Genomic DNA, 19528 nt, shown 5'->3' on the forward strand with positions numbered 1-19528 from the left:
TTGTACATTTATATGTTGGAAGCAATATGGAACAAGATATGACCTCATTATTATGAGAAGAATAATAGATAACTTGACTTAATACGGTCAACAATCGAGTTCTAATGAATTAATGGAACGGCCTTAACGGTATGAAATTTTTCTCCGGGTAAAGAAGCATATATTATATATTTTACAACTGCACTTATAACATGTAAATTAAATTACGTTTGAAATAACACAAACGGTGCTTATAACAAAATTTAATTATGTTTGTTTTATGTTTGGACATTAAAGAAACAAATACAACAAAATTATGCAAAACTGAAGTTATGACCAATTGTATCCAATATGTACAAAAATATATGTATCTGGGACAGCTAGAGACATTCGAGGAGCAATAACTAGAGGAAACTTTAGTTGTACGATAACAAGATGCCTTTGGATCCTGAGACATACATATATTATATTCAAAAGGGTCACGAGTATGATTTTAACGAAAAATCTTTGAAATATACATAGTTTGACATTTGTGGATATCGAACTTGGAAGTCCATATAAAGCAGCAAATATGATTCAAAAATGATTCAACCCAATAGAATGATAATAAATACCGGGATATGAATGCAATAACCATAGTTACGAAACTACTATGCACTGTCCTACATAAAATGCAACATAGCTTAATACTACAGGCATTGGGTAGTTTTGAAAACTAACGAAAGTAGTATAAGAAACGAAGTTGATGAAATAATGACTTTAGCAGTTTCCGAAAATGTAACATCAATAGTATCATAAATCAAGCTAAAATGGTTGAATGTGATTATGAAGAATATATGATGTTGATTTTAATTAAACTTCTGCAAAAATAAACACTGATGATAGAGATGATGATAATGACCATCAAACAAAGTAATCATGGCAGAAAAGATGCAGTGAATGTTACTCGAATATTTTAAAGAGCTTAGTTCTTCACTACGTTGTAAGCAATATTACTAATAGTTTATGTCTTATACCGAACATAGAGATTGCATAGAAACTTTTGGAAAACTTTAGAATGAAATAAAATTTTGTGGCAAATATTTCTGCATAAATATTTAGTAGTAGTGCAACATGGGATCACTGTAAAAAATCATTTCCCTTTATTGATAGGAATTAAAACGTAATTATTGTAAGAAATTAAACTAAAAAATGTATAAAATCAGAAAAAAGCATTTAAATCTCGCGGCATTATACAGAAAAGCTAGCGCAAGTATCCCAAATCATCATTTCACGATATTTTTTACTTATTAATTTTCGCTCTAATTGTATTTATTTAAAGACATCCCCTTACATTTCAATTAAAATAATGTGGGATGAGTTTTTGTGTAACTGTCTAAGCTTCCTGTATTATCAGACTTAAGTATGTAACTGGCGGGACGGAAACGTTAGTCGCGTTAATGATGTATGTAATCAACCGCATACCACACTACAAGTACTATTTGTTTTCTTTTTATCTCATTTTGCAACTTTATAAAATTGTTTATAAAAATCTTTGAAAAGAAATTTTCATTCTAATCGATTAAAACATTACTTCCATCTATTTAAAACACTCTTATTTTATTAATTTGAATCACTCACACACTCAAATGAAATCACTCTAAAGAAACACTCAAATTAACACAAATAATTTATTATCAATCACAATTTTTTTTATATTTTTATTAAATTCCTTTGAAAATATACGAAAAGCTAAACAAATTTGACATCTATGGCACTTCTCGGTTTACGCAAAACCGGGGGCTCAACTGGAGGGACGTGTTCGTCACGAAAAGCCTCGAGGGTATCTCTTTGCGAAATTGGTAAATCACGCGAAGAACTAGGCAACGAACGAATCAACGCGATTCGCGATCTTGCGTATAAATTGAACGTCCGAGAATGGCGTCGAGTATCTCGAGCTCTCTTCGAGGCTCGCCGATGGACTGACTGACTCCTCCGGTTCGGTTCGTTTGGTTCGTTTCGCCCCCCGGTGTACCACCTCAAGAGGACTACGATGACGACGCCGGCCGCGGTCGAACTCTCGTACCAAGTCGGTTTCGTCCGCACAGGTTGGTTTACCAACACCGCACCTCTTATATCCAAGCCTATTGATATCTACACGGTGCGTGTATTACAAGAAGAGGTACAAGAAACGATCGAGTTTTCGATTTTAATTGATGTTTTCAAAATTATAATCAGTGGTTTTCACATTTAATTCACTATTAATGAGTTTAAGAGACATTTAGATAAGGTTTAATACTATAAATCGTTAAAGTTAAGCTTTCTTTGCGTGTCTTCAACGGATTCTTATCCATAAAATACTTAGAATATTTAAATTTAAATTATTGAATATCAATGATCCATTGACCAAAAAATAAGATAGAAATTATAATTACATCGAATATATAAAAGAAAATAAGACTTAATATTTTTAAATTGTTTCAATTTTGCGCTTATCGAAACTGCTTCATATTTTATTACTATTCTAGCTATTCTACATTACCGACTTTTAGTCAAATGTCAAAATAAATTTCAAAGCAACGGTTTATAATCAAATTTAACAGTGTGTAATTGTTTATTATTATTAATTAATTGGCGTTGATCATTTTCCATCTATATGTAAGTAAATAACTAACCCCATCAAATAACGCCAGCGTTTCCTACATTACCGACCTATTTTGCTGTGTTTGCTGTCAAATGTCAAACATAAATTTCCCCGTCATGTTTTATCTTGAAATTTAAACGTATACAAAGATTAACGGTAAGCGGTAAGTGCAACAATAATATTTGATTAAAATAATGTTTTTCACATATTTTCCTCTAAGTCATCAAAACATTACTAAACCAACTGTATAAGTGTAATACCGTAAACAGTGGACGTCGTAACTGGACTGGAACTTATTTGTAATCGATGAAACGGTACGGTTTCAATCGAGAATATCGATCGAAACCTAATTGATGCATCGCGAACGTTTGATTTACGCGATTTTGATATCGCGGCAGATGTCGACGTCGTTATAAGGTCGGTTTTCGCGTCTGGGAACAAATTATAAGGATTTATATGGATTTGGACAGCGACAGCCTCCCACTTATAATGCACGCGCTCCGTGACCGATCGATCTTTATAGATCTATTACAGTTAGGCCACGAAGGATTGTTTCAAAAATTGCCTTCGTCAACTATAGCCTATAGGCAACAGCACAAAATGATGTTGTGGGCAAAGTGGTGCCATTAGTTTACTCAGTGTTTATCTTTAAACGTCAACAAGATAGAAATTAATAATAACTGTAGTAAAGAAAATCCCGTAAAGTTATATAATAGAGATATATACTGTTTAACACACGTCGTGTATTGTATTTATAAACATTCACAGAGTTTATGTTTACACTATGATAGAGTTCTATGATGAGTTTAAGCTCATGTTGTTGTTTGGATTAAAATCAATAATTTTTTTTAAATTAAATTTAAGACTTAAGTCATAAGATTATGTTTCAACCTGTCACTGTAACATTTTCACTATCTTCCGTTGTTATCTTTTGTTTTAACCGTATATTAGACCTTCTCGGTACGCAATAAAAGTCATTGGAGTACGTAATCCATTAGAACCACCGAGCCGGCGACAAGTTCTCTTCGGGCTGTTTACTACGTCTTAGAAAATACAGTCTTCTGAACCTAACCATCGTATGCCTAGAGTTGCTGTAATAGCGGGCTCACGCGTTTACCGGGTTATTTTTCATTTTATTTACCCTTGGGTTAACGAGCCATATAAATGCGCGTCCGTCAAACGCCGAGAGCCGAATTAATTAGTGCAGCCGGTCTCCTAAGAGAGGGGGTTTAAAGCCGGTGGCGGTAACGCGTAGCAGCAGCATCGGAGGCGGCCGCGGACGATTCGATCGGCCCCCGGCCACCGCGATCCATAATCTACCGCCCATTAGCCACTGGCATCGGTCTCCGAATTAACGTTTAATAATAGCGCGGCCATTAACTTAATTTATGCCCGATGAAGGGGCGCATCGCCACAACGCGTATCGAAATACTCATCCATATGAAAAAGATAGAAAAAAAAAGAAGCCTCAAGGAACCCTCAAACTACTAAGAACCATTTGGATCTTAATATTTATTGAGCTTATTGGGAAAAGTTTAGTTGCCGAAAATATTTTTTTATAACTATGTATTTAATATGTTTACAGAAAGTGCAGACATTAAATTAAACGTTGTACCAACATGGAGAATTCAAAAAACCAGGTAGGATATAGAATTGTTCTGGCTCGTGTCGCTCTATGCGTACTATGTTAACAGCTAAACTGGGAATACCTCGAATCTTACATGATGTAAACAATAAACTATATGTAATATGCTGTTGCTAGATAAGATATTAAAACCCATATGAACAAATAGTATCCAAATATGGGTCAGCGCTGGATAAAGTAACATAGCTATAATTCAAAGAATTTTGGAATAAAGTGTCAAGAAATATTGTTGACCCATCTTGGTACATTAAGAACAGCGACCTCCATAGGGACCTGGAAATGGAAACTGTAGATCAAGCTATAAGAAATTTGTCAAAAATTTTTAGGCGCGCCACCTGTCTCCACAAATACTTTAGTAAATACTTCGCCATTGAGAACTAATACTTGAGTCAAAAACATTTATAGAAACATGATAATTTCCAGTTTTCTTGATAGTATGAGCTATGGTTCATTTAAATCACGTCTCACTCAGTCCCTAACATAAATGGACTAATGACATAACACGATTTTTTAAAAGTTTTGTTAGAAAACTGTCGCTCCAGAAATGCAGGAATTAATTTTAACGAGCTCCGAGAATAATTTATTGTTCATCAAATCAAATTTGCTTCCTTCGTGATTTGTATCAATTTGAAAATTTGTAGCAGGTACAGAATCTTTCAAGAGACTTCGGACACATGTTATTATTATGAATATAAAATCTGATACTATTACTCCTGAAAATATGGTTTATATACACAAAAAAAAAAAGAAAAAATTAGACAGCATTGTCAAAATATGAAGTAGCAGCTTGTTAATGTTGTACCATGATATAGCATTTTAAATCTCAATTCAATGTTTTTACAATCTATCCCTCATGTCCTTTGGTGTTTCAGTTATCGACCACTTAATCACGTTTTGGTTGTAGTTACTACCCAAGCACATAGAAGTATTATATTTTAGATTGGATTGAAGGGCAGTGCCCGCATAATATTATGCACTTTACCATTGTCAATAACATAGCAGGAAAAAGTGATTGAAGTATTTATCTCTTTAACTATTGAAGTGTCTATAAAAAAGCTAATTCTTCAGGTAGATGCCAACACTCATTGGCCAATCATTTTCTTTAAAGAGATGGTTTTTTTCATTAGAATAAATTTCATCGATATAGAATTACACTATGGTTTCGTTCTATGGATATCGGCAAAGGATGGGCGGACGACTATAATAACAGGGTCCTTTTTTGATGTTTTTGTGAAGCCGAGTCTCGACTGCCAGTTTCATTTACATAGACTTCGGCGTGCAACAGGTATAAAGTCGGGGGCCAATTTGTAGCACGCAATCTAATGCCCGAGGACGAGACGGCGTCAATTTAAGAACTGTTCCGAACCGTTAACGGGGACTCGTTTCAAGGATTCCATCATAATAACATAGGCAGGTGGATATTCGATTTTACAGAAACTTCAAGGAATTAAAAAAAAAATTAGAAACAGTTATTGGTTACCTATATAACATACTCTTCAAAGTTTATCTTTTAAATTCCTTTATAAATATCACTATGGATATATTAATTATCTAATTATCACGGTTTTAATGTCTGAATAAATAGTGGTCACGTCGCTGGACCACAATAAGAGTCTTATTGATGCCTACAAATCGCGAGATCACGAACTCAGACGTACCGCGAGCGATTTATAATCATCAAGATGGTTTCTATTGTGCATTGTGAATGGTTCTACTACCGGTTTTATATTCTACACTACCTCGGATAACGAACCCAAAGAAGAATCGACTACTAAAAGAAATGATTCATTATTTTTGCTGAAACGCCAGTTTTATCTCAACCGCACCAATAATAATACTAGAGAAAGTCGTCGAATCCAGGATGTCTTCAATTTAAAGCCTAAGACATTTTTGTTTAACATTAACCAAGAGAGTTAATTTAAACTTAGTTTAAATTTAACGATCCGATTTACACGGATTACAAGTCTCAAACTAACGGTAAGGCTTACGAAACGACCAGTATAGAGATCTTTTAGTACTGTCGTGTCGGAGAGAGACAAGAAAAGATCTAAAGACGTAGGGCAAAAGAGCGATAATTAATTGAATCTTCGCATGCCTGCGCGAATAGATTTTAAACGAGCCCAGTTCTTTTTGTGTTGTTAGTTTTGTAGAAGGCGAGGCGTAAATGGAGTCCCTAAGATACTAAAAACAACTCCGTTTATAGACGACGAAACAGGAACATCATCAAGTAAAAGAAACCTGATGTTCTACTGCGAAAAGAATCGATTAACGTTGAGATGAAGAAATCTATTAGATCGACCTGTTTTGCATTTCGACCGCAATTGGGTAAATTGAATTAAAACGTTTCACGTTAACCAAACGTTTTTTTGTTCTTTTACTGGTTCAAATTAGACAAAGTAAACATTATTACGTAAACTGTTTGGGATAACGTTAATATCTAAAACGTTTAGAGACGAACTGCGGCAATCTGTAACAATTAAAAATAATTACCAGTGCGGCTCTTGAATAAACTAACCGTTTCGTTGCCGCCGTGGGCCGCCGCTCATTTCTTTAATACGACGCCGTGCAATTACAAGAGATTTCCTGTTCATTAACGACGGTCGATGCTAAAAGCATAAATCTAATTTTCTCGTAAAAGAAAATCTTGGGTAAGAATATACACCATGTTATTTCAATGGAAATTTTATTGTTTTAATCATAAATTTGTTAGAACAATTTATGGTTATTGAAAAATTCCTCTTAAAACGACGTAACAAGGAAACAATATGAACGAGGGGAGAGTTGTAGTTTTATAAAGCAAAAAAGGAGGTATAAAGAATTTTAAATCGCCACCAAAAGTAACTGCGTAACATGCTATGCCATTATCTCGAGCTTACAATACTCAGTAGTAATTACGTATAAGGCTTGTACTTAACACACCTTTAAGTTCCAATGAAGGTTGTTTGTATCGTATCCTCCTTGTTCTTTTAAGGATGGCGCAATTCTTAGTAACAAAACTAAACAATCTAGTCATCCTTGTGGCAATTTATAGTTATTGAGACATCGTATAATAAAGTTTTCGATGTTGCGTGTAATAGATATGTTTCTACTACGGCAATACTAAAACGAAAACTAATTAAAAATTGATGACGTTTTTATAACTTGAAATAGTGTCAGTATTATCGATGGAGACATAAATCGTTATAAGACGTGAGAGTTACAGTTAGCGTTGTACTAGTATAGTTACAAGAAGTTATGATTCTTTTTTGTTACTATCGTTAAATGTAACTTTGTTGTATCTCTCATTTTCCTCGAGGCCAAAGACGAGGTCTTCCTTGAGATGGAAGATTGCGAACTTCGATTAGCTAAAGCTGAAATGAGAAGATGTTATCTCGTTCGGTGTTCTTATCTAAGATGAAGGACGAGGTAATGCGAACCGCCCGATTTACTCTCAACCCCCTAAACAAGAATGTTGTTATTTTTCCGGTTAGCAAGACAGTATTGGGTGTAATTAACTTTCCCTATAAAAGAAAGTCATCCGACTGATTTGCAAGATTTAAAAGTTAATGCTAAGTAAACTAACAGAACAAAGTATGTATGTAGAGTGTGTCGACAGAACATGGCGTTATTCAGATGCTCGAGGACGTACCTCGATTAAGAAATCAGAAGCGCATTCCGTGAGAGAGGCGAGGGAACCACCTCCAATAAATAAAATCCCCAGAGAGCCACCTGTGATCTGCCCCGTTCCGCCGACCGAGAACGAAATTCCAAGAATGAATATGTCCACGACGGGAATCCTTAACGACCGTATCAACAATGGTTGAAGGAAAAATCTCATTAAAACGTCATTATTCGTATTTGATTGCGATGTTTCTTTACAACACACGGTGTGGTCACCAAACATTCAAAAAATTTTGAAAATGAATAAATTGATAAAATTACGCAGATTCTCGATAAAACTCACCTTGGCGAGAATATAAATGCTTTAAGCCGGGCGAAATCGATACAGAAGTGAAATCGTTGTTACGACGCGTGAAAGTTAAACAAGCTCGGCGCGAACGCCTTTATCTTGCAAGTTGCTGGGCATAATTCGTGTTTAATTGGGCCCAAGCGAAAAGGTAGGCGTTTGGAATATTGCCATGAAAACTATATCTTGTATTGATCTCTTCCAGTCTTCCAACACAAAGCTGTAATTGTCCATACCAATGGTTTTGTGAAATATACATCGGTATATCTCGATAATAGCCTATTGGCACGTAAGCTTAACTTTCTTTCGGACCAAAAAATTTTGTGATTCTATAAAGAAAGATCATGAAACGTAACTTAATAATATCAGATATACACATATAACCTCAATATAACGGACAACATATTTTTAAGTCATAGTATTAATGTTATCTATTTAATACATCAGCATATTTAAATATAAATGTTAGCACTCACTAACTTAGGGTATTCCCCGAGTTGTATATATGATATATAAATCAAGGACAGTGTTAGATTGTTGTACATTTTTATTGAACTAAAAGTAGAACTAACACTAGGCCTAGAACTAGAAACATTCGGGTTTAGCCGTGCGTCACCTAAAAGCCGTCTTAGGTGACGCACGGCTAAACCCGAATGTTTCTAGTTCTAGGTGTAGTGTTAATTCTAGAGTTAGTGTTAGCACTAGTTTTAATTGTTATTCAATGCTAGATTGTTGTATATTTTTTATTGAACTATATTTTTCCTTGAAATAAAACTAAAACTAACACTAGACCTAGAACTAGAAATATTTGGGTTTAGCTAAACTCGAAACTTTCTAGTTCTAAAGACGGCTAAAACCGAATGTTTCTAGTTCTAGGTCTATTCAAAGTGTGAAATAGTAGTTGCCTACCCATCCGTGACGTCACGAACGGGTCTTCGAGCTGTTCCAGTGATGTGGTAGTACTCTTAGATTCACCGTTCTTGGTAACGCAACGGTGTGGAGAGCTGTCCGATTTGTGTGCATTCAAACAGTTTAAAGTGCAAATCAAAAATTGTTCATACATCACACTTTTGGTTGTACTGTACCTACATCCATTTTTTCAGGTTGAATTTCTTCACTAATCTATGAGATGCGCTGACAATCCTAATTAAAAATTAACGCGCGCATTGTTTGCGTGAAAGAAGCTAAAGTCAGAGCTTCGGGTGCGACACAACATGGCGATGGCATCTCGCGCTCGACGGTCATTCGGTAATCGCCAGTTTCGCTCTGGCGAGAAATCTCGGAAACGGCCAGTTACTAACCGCTTCCATAGTAGCAAAATCTTTTGTGTTGGGTTGCGATTTAGCTCGTTTCCAATTATTTTACTGCGTGGTAAAATAGCTTTCGTGCCATTTCCTTTTTGGTTCACCCGAACGCAGTTTAAGGTTTTTCAAATAAAACTACATCTATTATTGCATAGTGAGTTTAAAAATACTAATGAATGGACTTGGAGAGTAGGAGAATTAATGATAATACCACCTATCTAGCGGGGCAGTAGGTGTTTATGGGCTAGTTTATTAAGATAAACTGTATAATAATTTATGCTAAATATTGCATTCCACGGAAAAAATCTACTATATAATTGCAATGAGATATGGAATTCACTCCATATATACCTTATATGATAATGAGCAACATACTTAAACGATGTTAATACGTTTGATATCGTATATGGATGTTATGTTTGAGGATTATGGTTGACTGTAAATCCGCTCAGTTATATGAACACTGTATGTCGTTAGTATTCCGCGTGTGTGGGTCCGGTTTAGTTGTTCAGACCCCCACGACACCGCTAAATTTAATAACGGCCTTATTAACGCGCAATGGTATCCGACCGACTTATAGCGGACGTATACGTAGTTTATGGTGGGTCCATCATAGCGGGTCGTCGTCGTTGGTCTTTTACGAGCGACCGTAAACTAGAATTAAATCGGGGGAGGGACCAAGAACAAACGGCACGAGATGATGGTATGGCGGGGATTTGAGAAATCGCCGGGTAAACTGTGTGCCATGTTGGGTTTACTGCTGTTTGAGTTGCAATCCACCCGACGCACGACGACGCGACATTGACTGACCTCGACCATAATATACAAACTCCATTTCCTGCACACTGTGCCTTTCGATTGACGTTTACGTGAACAAAATCGACGATTTGTTTTCATCTCGTTTATGTATTCTTATCCACGCATATCTTGCGATTTACTACTTGAAATATTCAGAAAACAAGTACAATATTAAAATTTATTGTCTTGATCGTTATTGCAGATCTATGTTAAAGCAAAAATATATTTCACCGTTGAATCTTGAGTCAGTTGAGCGTAGGTACTCAGTCACTTCTATTAATATTAAATTCAGTTATACTGAGAGAGCGATCAGCACATAACATCTTACTCCGTTATAGATAATACGTATTAGTGGACCGCAATAATCGAGGAGACGTTGCGGTACTAAGCATTAACTTGATTTGAGTAAAAAAAAACAACGTCATAGAGGAAATCAAGCGTAAAAGCAATTGTCTACTGCAACATTCGATTCTCACATTAACATACAGAATGTTACAATCATTGTAATGTAAAGTGTTTAAATTTGGGCCAAAATTAAAAATCATAAACTTGACTTTAACAAATGAGAGTATGCGTGACGTAATTATTAGAATCTCAAAGGCTCTCGAACAGTTGCGGTTAATTACCAACTCAACCGAGAACATTATGCCGTTGATGAGGTAACGGAAAATACTCTCGTTATGTGTAGATGATTTTTTGGAAAATTTTCGTGGTTTACGATCTTGTCTCAAACCCTTTTTTGCATCCTTCACCGAGAACGGTTTCTTGTCCTGTCGACGATTGAATCGGTAATAACGACGTAGGCTAACGGTAGAGGCGACTGCGAACGACAGGTGTCATTATGGAAAGATTATTTACGCAAAACGCCATAGATGGCAGCTTATACGGCAGCGCCCTCTGTTCCAATTGGCCAATTAGAGAATTATTTCCGTGGCGCGGAGGCGATCCGGTTAGTTCTTTTAATGATGCTTATTGCGAGAAAGATTAAAATGGCTACTAAACGGCTACAGAGGACGGAAACCTTGCGGTAAGTTACGGATTCCAGTGGTTTTGGGACGGCCATTTGGAAACGACGCAGGGTAATGAAAACTTAATCACACTTCCGGTCTGGATTTCGTTGCGGTGCCGATTAAAGTTTCCCGGGTTCCAATTAAATACAGATCATCGCTATTTTAAATGAGATTAGTGGATTATTTTGAACAGAAGCGAAAGGGAGGGTTTGCATAAATTTTAAGAGTACAGTCTGTTCAAAATTGATTTAAAATTTTATAAGTCATCAAAGAACACTTAAACTGTTACATATGATGGGTGTAGTACAGGAAATCCTGTGGTCTGTAAAGACGCAATGAGGAACAAGAGCTAGTTTTAACTGCCCCATTTATAATAATATGAAGAATGGCGGTAGTTCAAAGAGTAAAACGACTACGACGTTTATTGTAGTAAAAACGGTTAATTTATCGTTCTTGTTTAAAGAACAATGCCGTGATTCTGCGTGGTTCGGTATTCGAGAACATTGAGATATCGTAAATTCTTAGGGTTTACCTGCGCTCAAACCAGTAGTACCCAAGGTACATATTGAGACAATAGACGTTGACGATGCCAATTGCTAAGCGCATTGTCTATTGTTATCTGGGTATTAATGCGAACGCGGAAGCCAACCTCGACTTTCTACGCTGCCGGGACAAGTTGACGTCATCGAATGAATTATCGTACTATTTATCCTGCGGGCGTAATATTAAAATTTATGATTAATGCAGGTTGAGAGGCCGACATTATATGTTATGGCGGTAATGTTATGGGTAGGCTACCAAGTACGCAATTGGGCAGCTTTAGAAAACGACGTTTTGACAAATTAATCGCAGACCCAATCAACCCTTATCAATCCCAGTAAACGCAGAGTCGTTGATAAAAAAATCCCCTTTGGCAAAAGCTAATCTGAAATTAACTATTAGTCTAATCGGATAAGCTCCGGGCCATTAGAACGGGGTACGAACCGGACTCTGTCCATATTTTACCAGATATCACGTGTCCAGAGCCCCGGAGGATAGCGTCGGTGGACGTTGTTGGGGCCGGTCCCCACGCCCAATATCATTATCGTGCGTCGCGACGCCGAAGATCTATGACGACATAATTCACGACCGGTCGACTTCCGGTGGTCTACGCCGGCGACCGCCAACCGGCACTTCGTATGTCTTTTGTTCGCGCTAAATTCGCCGATAAGCCGTGACTTGCACCGATTGCCCCGAACCCCCGAGGAAGTACCCATAAATCCCAAGGGATTTACGACCTTTGAGGAAACAATTGCCGCAATGGACTGGACACCACCTTCCATGGTGGTACGGGCATTTTACGAGCTTTAACCGACGTTTTCAACGCGATAAATCAAAGATTTAATCTATTAAGTTAACTTATATTGATTGAAAGAGAAAAATCTCAAACTGCCACAACGGCCTGGTTAATCCCATCGAGTATGCAACCATGTTACCACGTGAGTACGATGGTAAAACGAACCGAGTAGATTGTCGACGACAAGTAGGAATTCAAAAAAGAGGTAAGTAACCTGTCTGAAAAATGAGGGAAACCTGTTCGTCACACAAGTTCTCTCTTCCCTACAAGAAGCAAGGTCACCACTTGGCAACGGCAGCATCGTCATTCGAACCTGCTAACAGCAAAACACCAAATCGGTCACTAATGGGCTTTCGCTCTTAATGGACGCTGTTAAATTATAGTAATTGCGTCGCAACAAATCACCCAAAAAGCGAGTAAAACGAGAAAAACCAGCGCCCTTCGCATATAATGATTATCAACAACAACAACGAGTCAAAACGGGGGCGCGAAAATAACTCGCGGAAGATAAATTACCCAGCGTCAATAAATTTTAAATGCAAAAGGGCGAACGATCGCACACGTTGCGTCTGGCATTTAAATTGCCGCCATAAATTTATCTTTTGACCCGGCGCATATAGGCAACACCATTAACACGTTGTTCACATTATGGTTCAAGAGTTGTGTAGTTCTGAATCTTTCTGCGTATTGCATATTAAATGTATGCGCAAAAAGTTTCAGAACTGTTTGAAACTGTAGAACTATTGAACCAAAACAGGCCTTACATGTTGTTCTTATTTTCAATAATAAAATGCTTATAACTATAACACATCATGAGGAAATTCCCAATGGGAAAAACTCGGATAAATAATTTCCCATGATAAAAACACTACACAACCTGTCAAGATAGAGAAGGGAAAAACAACCTGCTTCCACATAGAGATATTTTTACGCAGTGGAGAGATGTAAATACGCCCGGTCAAATTAATAATTCATAGAGTTGAGGCTTAGGTTTGAGGTTGGCGAGGAAGCACGAAAGCGACTCCCCCTATCGCAGTCCGGATCTATGTAATTGCACCGCGGCATCGCACAATAAAACAATAACGCCAGGAGTAATAAGAAGAGAAAGGATGATATTATTAGCATGCAACACGGTGGCGATTATGGGTATGCAAATTAGGGCTATAGCAACGGGCTTCGGGGGATACCGCGAGAAACGTTTTATGGCCTACGAGATAGGAAAGACCATATTGTTATTGCGTGCGAAATTTAAATTGAAAACGTGTAAGATTATGCTATAAAAAGAGAAATTTAATAAAACAATTAATTTTACTTGTAATTTAAATTACATTCATAAAATAAGCCCATGTGTGACTTTTAAATGAAGATATTTTAGGGTTGTCAGGTAAAATATACAAAATCCCAGTAGAGATTTAAGCGTTTCATATTCGCCGGGGCGAGAATTACGACTGCCATCACTCGGGGCTAAGCCTCTTTTGAAAGTCGGCACTTCTCCCCGGTCGCAACAGTATTCAGGGCCGGCGACCCATGAAATTAAATGGCGCACGCCGCCTGCCCTTCTCCTCGAGAAAAAGACGGTTAGGTAAACTCTTTAGAAGGGAAAATCCAAACTTTTCATATTAAGCGCCTCCCTCATCCGCCGTTATCATTTATAACGATCACTTTTCACCGTCTCGCACAGCTGGATGCTTTAATACAGAGACGTCTTGGAAATCCCGTTGAATTTACGCGAACGCGTTACCCAGAAGTGCCAGATTACACCGAAAATCATCTCTAACCAGTGTTTTCGAGGACTATGACTCTTCCTGTACTAAATTAAAACCTATCAACATCGTATTAGATATACAAAATATTGTTGTCTAAAACGAGAAGTAATCTGACGTCAAGTGAAACAAATTGAAGAATTTATTGATACAAGCTCTCGTAGCATTGGATTGCATAGGAACATTGTAGCGTGTTTGTACGGGGAGACATAAACGATCCTACGAGAGAGGTAGTAAATACGTACGTATGCAACCAACAACGTCCATCTGCAGAATAGATTGACTGGTGTACCGGGGCGGGCGAGAGCGAGAGAGCTTTGAATCCGTTCAGAGCAGCTTTGGCATGGCAATGGCTGGCAATAGCATCAGTATGCGAGAGACGAACAAAGATCGCGCAGTGTGCCGGGCAAATTCCGGCAGCGACGCCTGCGGCATTAATCAAAACTAGCGTGAACCGATCCCTCTGCGACCCTCCTCTTCGATTAATACGTGCCGAAACTAATAACAACCTAGAATTTCGATGTTTTGTAGTCTCAACAACCATACAAGTTTAAAAAACCTCGATAAAAAATAGCCGTTTTTATTTGTTGAGAAACGAATGTCTAAACTGGTTTTAAAGAACTAAGTAGAGGGGAAGGAAATCTTTGCTACTGTTAGCGTTTCTATATGTAATAGTTCGATATCAGTTTGGTGAGAATATTAACCCCGATACAACTCGTTAAAGACTAGAAGCTATCTGCGTTAATGATGCGCGATCGAACACTAGGACCAAGAGTCTTAATGGCGTCCCAGATAGTTGTGTATGCTTCAGTGATCGGTGGAAATCCCCCTATTCACTGAATACAGAGGGTATTGATTGATTGATTGCCTTCGTTTTATAGGCCCCAAACGCGGATATCGACTTGAAATTAAACGATGACGATTTCTATTTTACTATGATTAGAACTTTCTATAAATAAGATTTTCTAATTTCTTATTGCTGAAATCAATAACGGAGAGCGATTACGGTCAACGATAAAGTAGTAGTGGAAGTTTCTTAAAAAAATATATATTGCAAAAAATTGCGAAAAGAAAACCCGAAATCTATCTCTAACAGATGACGGGCAATATTGAAAAATAAAAGGGGACCCGGTGGGTCTCGGTGGTCCTTTCGTCGACCAACGTCCGGTGATTTTACGGCCCCCCGACGATACCGTCTCTTGAATGCCAAGATTATGGACGGGCACACGTGGGGAGCGCAGCCGAATTTCATTCTCCTTCTCACATTCGTCGTTTTCATCGGGGTCGATTTCGGGATATATTGACGGGGGACTTCGGAAACTTCTTGAAAAGTTCCTTGAGCCCAACAGAAGTGTTTAACTTCGTTTCCGATCCTGAAGCTCGGTCGTGAGGCTCACCGCAGAGCGTTAATGGCGTTTTATTGATCATCTCCTCCGCTCCTTCCCGTTTCGTTAATTGAAACTGGTATTGTGTTGGAAGCTCGCTCTCACCCAGGAAGGATGATTGCAAGTATTGTAACCTGTATCGACGCAGAGAGAGGAGGTTCAAAGTGCTCAAGTTGTATTACTTTTAGTATATTTTATGAGGTTATTAAAGAAAAGGATAAAAAATCGGTATGAAGTTGAGAGAAGATTAATGTTAATTGCTTGAGAATTGGTCGAAACTTAATTAAATGTCGAGACAATGAGCTGTTAGTTTGGCAACGTCATGGTTTATGGTAATTAGTCTTGGAACACCAACATTGATATTCTATAGGGTTATAGCAGTCGATATACTGCTTGTAATACAGATGATTTGTATTCATTGTGGTTTACTCAGAATTTTAATGAGTCTTTAGGAACTACTGGTATTTCCGGATGCGAATCAAAAATAGTGTTAAGATATGCACTTATTTGTGATTATTTTGTAAAATGACTCAATTAATGGATAAGAAAAAATGCAACCTGGATGACACATCTGTTTCTCCGGGAACAAAATTGTTTCCTGGTTCTGTCAGGTAGACGAAGCGAAAGACAGATAACTACGCTTGAAAGGTCGCTAACGAAGCCATTTCGAGCTATAAAAAACCCACAAGAAGAAATATAGTGAAAATCAGATAGAATCAGTACCCAAATTGTAGCTGCAAATGATTTAATTAAATGTTAACGCTTTCATACAATGAAAACAATGACTTGCGGATGGTATCGTAGATGGCGCGCGGGTGAGGAGATCCTTTAGAAACTCCTTTACAAGAACCTTTGGGGATTCATTCAAGAGCCATCTTATTAGAGGAACGTTGGGGGACTTTAATATTTTACCTTCGTGGGGCTTTTGTCATTATAATTTTCTTGGCGAGAGGGGGTGACATTAAAATGTAATATTATCATCATCGAATTTAATACATTGTGCATATGTATTTGTAATAGTACATCTAAAAGCATGTTTCTGTCGGCTTCTGTTACAAATACTATTTATAAGGAAACCATTCTTGGTAATTTATCGACCACTACTCAATGTTCTGGACAATTACCCACAAATGAAGTACAAGAAGTTAGATGCGCTTCTGACACAAAGCATATAATTTTGTGGGAATTAGAATGAAACAAGTTATATGTAGGTATTAAACAAAAAAGTGGTCAAATGTTTTCCCATGAAACGTTACAAGGCCTCAATGAGACAAGAAGTTGCTCTAAGTAATCGTTAATCGTTCGTATTCGCGCGGTATTACGCGATGCTGCGCGTGCGTTCAACCCGAGAACCAGAAGAAGTTCGAAGAGGTTAAAATAAATCCGTTCTATGCTGCGCTGGTTAATTTTAATAAAGCGAGTCGCCGTCCCGTACATCAGTTATAATTACCGTCGCGGCGTATCTAACGACGGCCAACCGGTTCTGGTGGCGAGTCATCACGCAACCACTACTACACACACAGGATTTTACTTGTCCAAACGCACTACAGGCTCGGAACCCTACGGAATGTTGGCGTCCTGCTGGACTCGTTGTTGTTGGGTTGAACCTCATTTACGGGAATACAAATTACCTTAATTATTCATCCGGACGCGACGGGCGGACTTCAAACCCTTTCACCCTGGCAACACCTTTCGCGAGGGAGGAAGATAGATTGGTGAAACACCCTCTCCCCCTATTCAAAAATCCACCAGACCGACAATGTGCTAACTATGCAAAGTTAATACGTTTAAATTTGTTATTTTGATGTTTTCGAACATTTTCGGAATATTTAGATTCGATTTTATTACATTACATTACATTAAACAGAACAAATTCACTTTTCCAGACGGTTTTAAAAGATTTAAAAGACCTGTTGTGATATAAACAGAACAATACAAGAGAAAATAAACGAAGCTTCGTTTATATCTTCTCCACCAGACTACGTCGTCTTCGACTCTGGCAAAACATTAAACACAATGTGGCAACACGCGAAAGAGCAATCGATGAGGAACCAATAAAGCTTTTCCTCGAAAGCTCATCTGTTCGTTCTCAACGTTGTAATCAGAAAATAAAACTTTCTTTATTGCCAAAAACAATTCCGTGAACTGGATTTACAATATAGAAGACATTTATGATACGCATTGAAAATTTAAATAGTAATTATAAGAATAAAATAAAATCGTGTGATTTTAATCGAAGAAAAACGAATACGGAAGGAATATGATAAATGGGGCCAAAGCCCGCTCAGTTTATGATTTACAGCGCCGCGGGCGAATGGCTCCACGCCACGTTTTTTTTTCCTTCCAAGCCGAGAGAGACTATGCACCGTTATAGCAAAGGGCAATTACGAAGAGCAGCCTATCCTTTAATGTCCCATTGTTTAGGAAATGGAGCAGCAACAAACGCTCGTTCGTAATTACTCGATGAGAAGGAGAGGTTGCGCGAGCTAATTCCGGTAGCTCGGCTTCTCATTGAAAAATTTTCTACTGTGTACTACACCTAAGAGTCGGACGCAATTAGTATTGAAAGAAATTAATTAAGAAACTGTTCTTTTATGTAGGTACATAAATAATAATGGTTCATTGTCGTTTGGGTTTCGAGGAAAAGCTTATAAATTTAAACATGTGAGTCAGTAAGCTTTTCGGATCTGTGTGATCTCGGAGAAATTATCTTGCGGTGGTATCGTGTCTGCTGCCAAAATCCAACCCGAAGTCCGTAGTAAAGGAAGATAAATCTAATCTTGATACCCCGTTGGGAAACCTCCTCCGCCACTTTGTGTCCCAGAAAGAAACGGGCTAAATCAGATTCTGCAGCAGCAGCTCCGGTTGCCTGGAGACGAAGCGTCGCGGCGCCTCGCCATACGGGCGTCGGCAACGTCGCGACGTCTGGTCTATTATAGGAAAAAACCTTGTTTTCGAACTGCTAATGGCTTTGTTTTTATCATTCTCGATAAACCCAACGCTAGTCATCAAAACCCTTAAGATTTTACGCAAAGCGTTTGTAGTGTAATCTAAAAAATTTACATTTATATTGGATTTTGACAAAAACTCAATATCCTGAGTATTATTGTTTTGTCCCTTTTCTTTTTACATTCTTGGCACGTATAAAATTGAATCATTTTTATCATTTTTTTTGTACAATCGAAGTATTCACATTTATACAGTAAATTTCACTTAAGATGCAATATACAAAAATATATTTCCATAGAAACCAGGGCGTACCTACTTACTTTGTCCCACATAAAATGAACATGTCAATATAATTTGACTTTACAGTAAAACCTCGATATAACAGATTAATACGAGGAACGCCGTGTCCGGTATAGCTCAATAAAAATATACAACAATCTAGCGCTGAATAACAAATAAACTAGACTAATACTAGCATTAGTACTAACACTAGGCGTAGAACTAGAAACATTCCGTTTAGCCGTACCTCTCTGAAGATGGCAGGTAGGTGGTAGCTAGCGCTAGTTAGCATGAAATATCACTATGTTGCATATTTTTATTGAACTAAAACTAGAAGTAACACTAGACCTAGATCTAGAATCATTCGGGTTTAGCCGTGCGTCTCTTAAGTCGGAAACTCAAAGTTATCATAAAGACTTCACCTTTTCCAAGCAAAACTTTTCCTTTTCAAAACTACCCAATGCCTGTATTATTAAGCTATGTGGCATTTTATGTGGGACAGTGCAAGTAC

The 19528-nt window shown here is 37.6% G+C and overlaps 2 protein-coding genes across 4 annotated transcripts in view; one reads left to right on the forward strand and one right to left on the reverse strand.

Annotated features, from left to right (window-relative positions):
* The window catches only part of LOC111424610 (protein espinas-like), a 65291-nt gene that overhangs the window by 37812 nt on the left and 7951 nt on the right, over positions 1–19528 (reverse strand). The window contains exon 1 of one of the 2 annotated variants that reach the window (XM_023058220.2): positions 1600–1941. The exons of the other annotated variant lie outside the window; for it this stretch is intronic. The gene's annotated coding sequence lies outside the window, so the exon portion shown is untranslated. Of the gene's footprint in view, positions 1–1599; positions 1942–19528 lie in introns of those variants that run through there. 2 annotated transcript variants of the gene reach the window in all.
* Positions 2689–19528, forward strand: part of LOC111424612 (cytosolic beta-glucosidase-like) — a 66035-nt gene continuing 49195 nt past the window's right edge. For both annotated transcript variants that reach the window (XM_071198238.1, XM_071198239.1), the window contains exon 1: positions 2689–2758. The gene's annotated coding sequence lies outside the window, so the exon portion shown is untranslated. The remainder of the gene's footprint in view (positions 2759–19528) is intronic.

Source organism: Onthophagus taurus, chromosome 7 (assembly GCF_036711975.1).
Source record: "Onthophagus taurus isolate NC chromosome 7, IU_Otau_3.0, whole genome shotgun sequence".
In the NCBI taxonomy this organism is placed as follows: domain Eukaryota; kingdom Metazoa; phylum Arthropoda; class Insecta; order Coleoptera; family Scarabaeidae; genus Onthophagus; species Onthophagus taurus.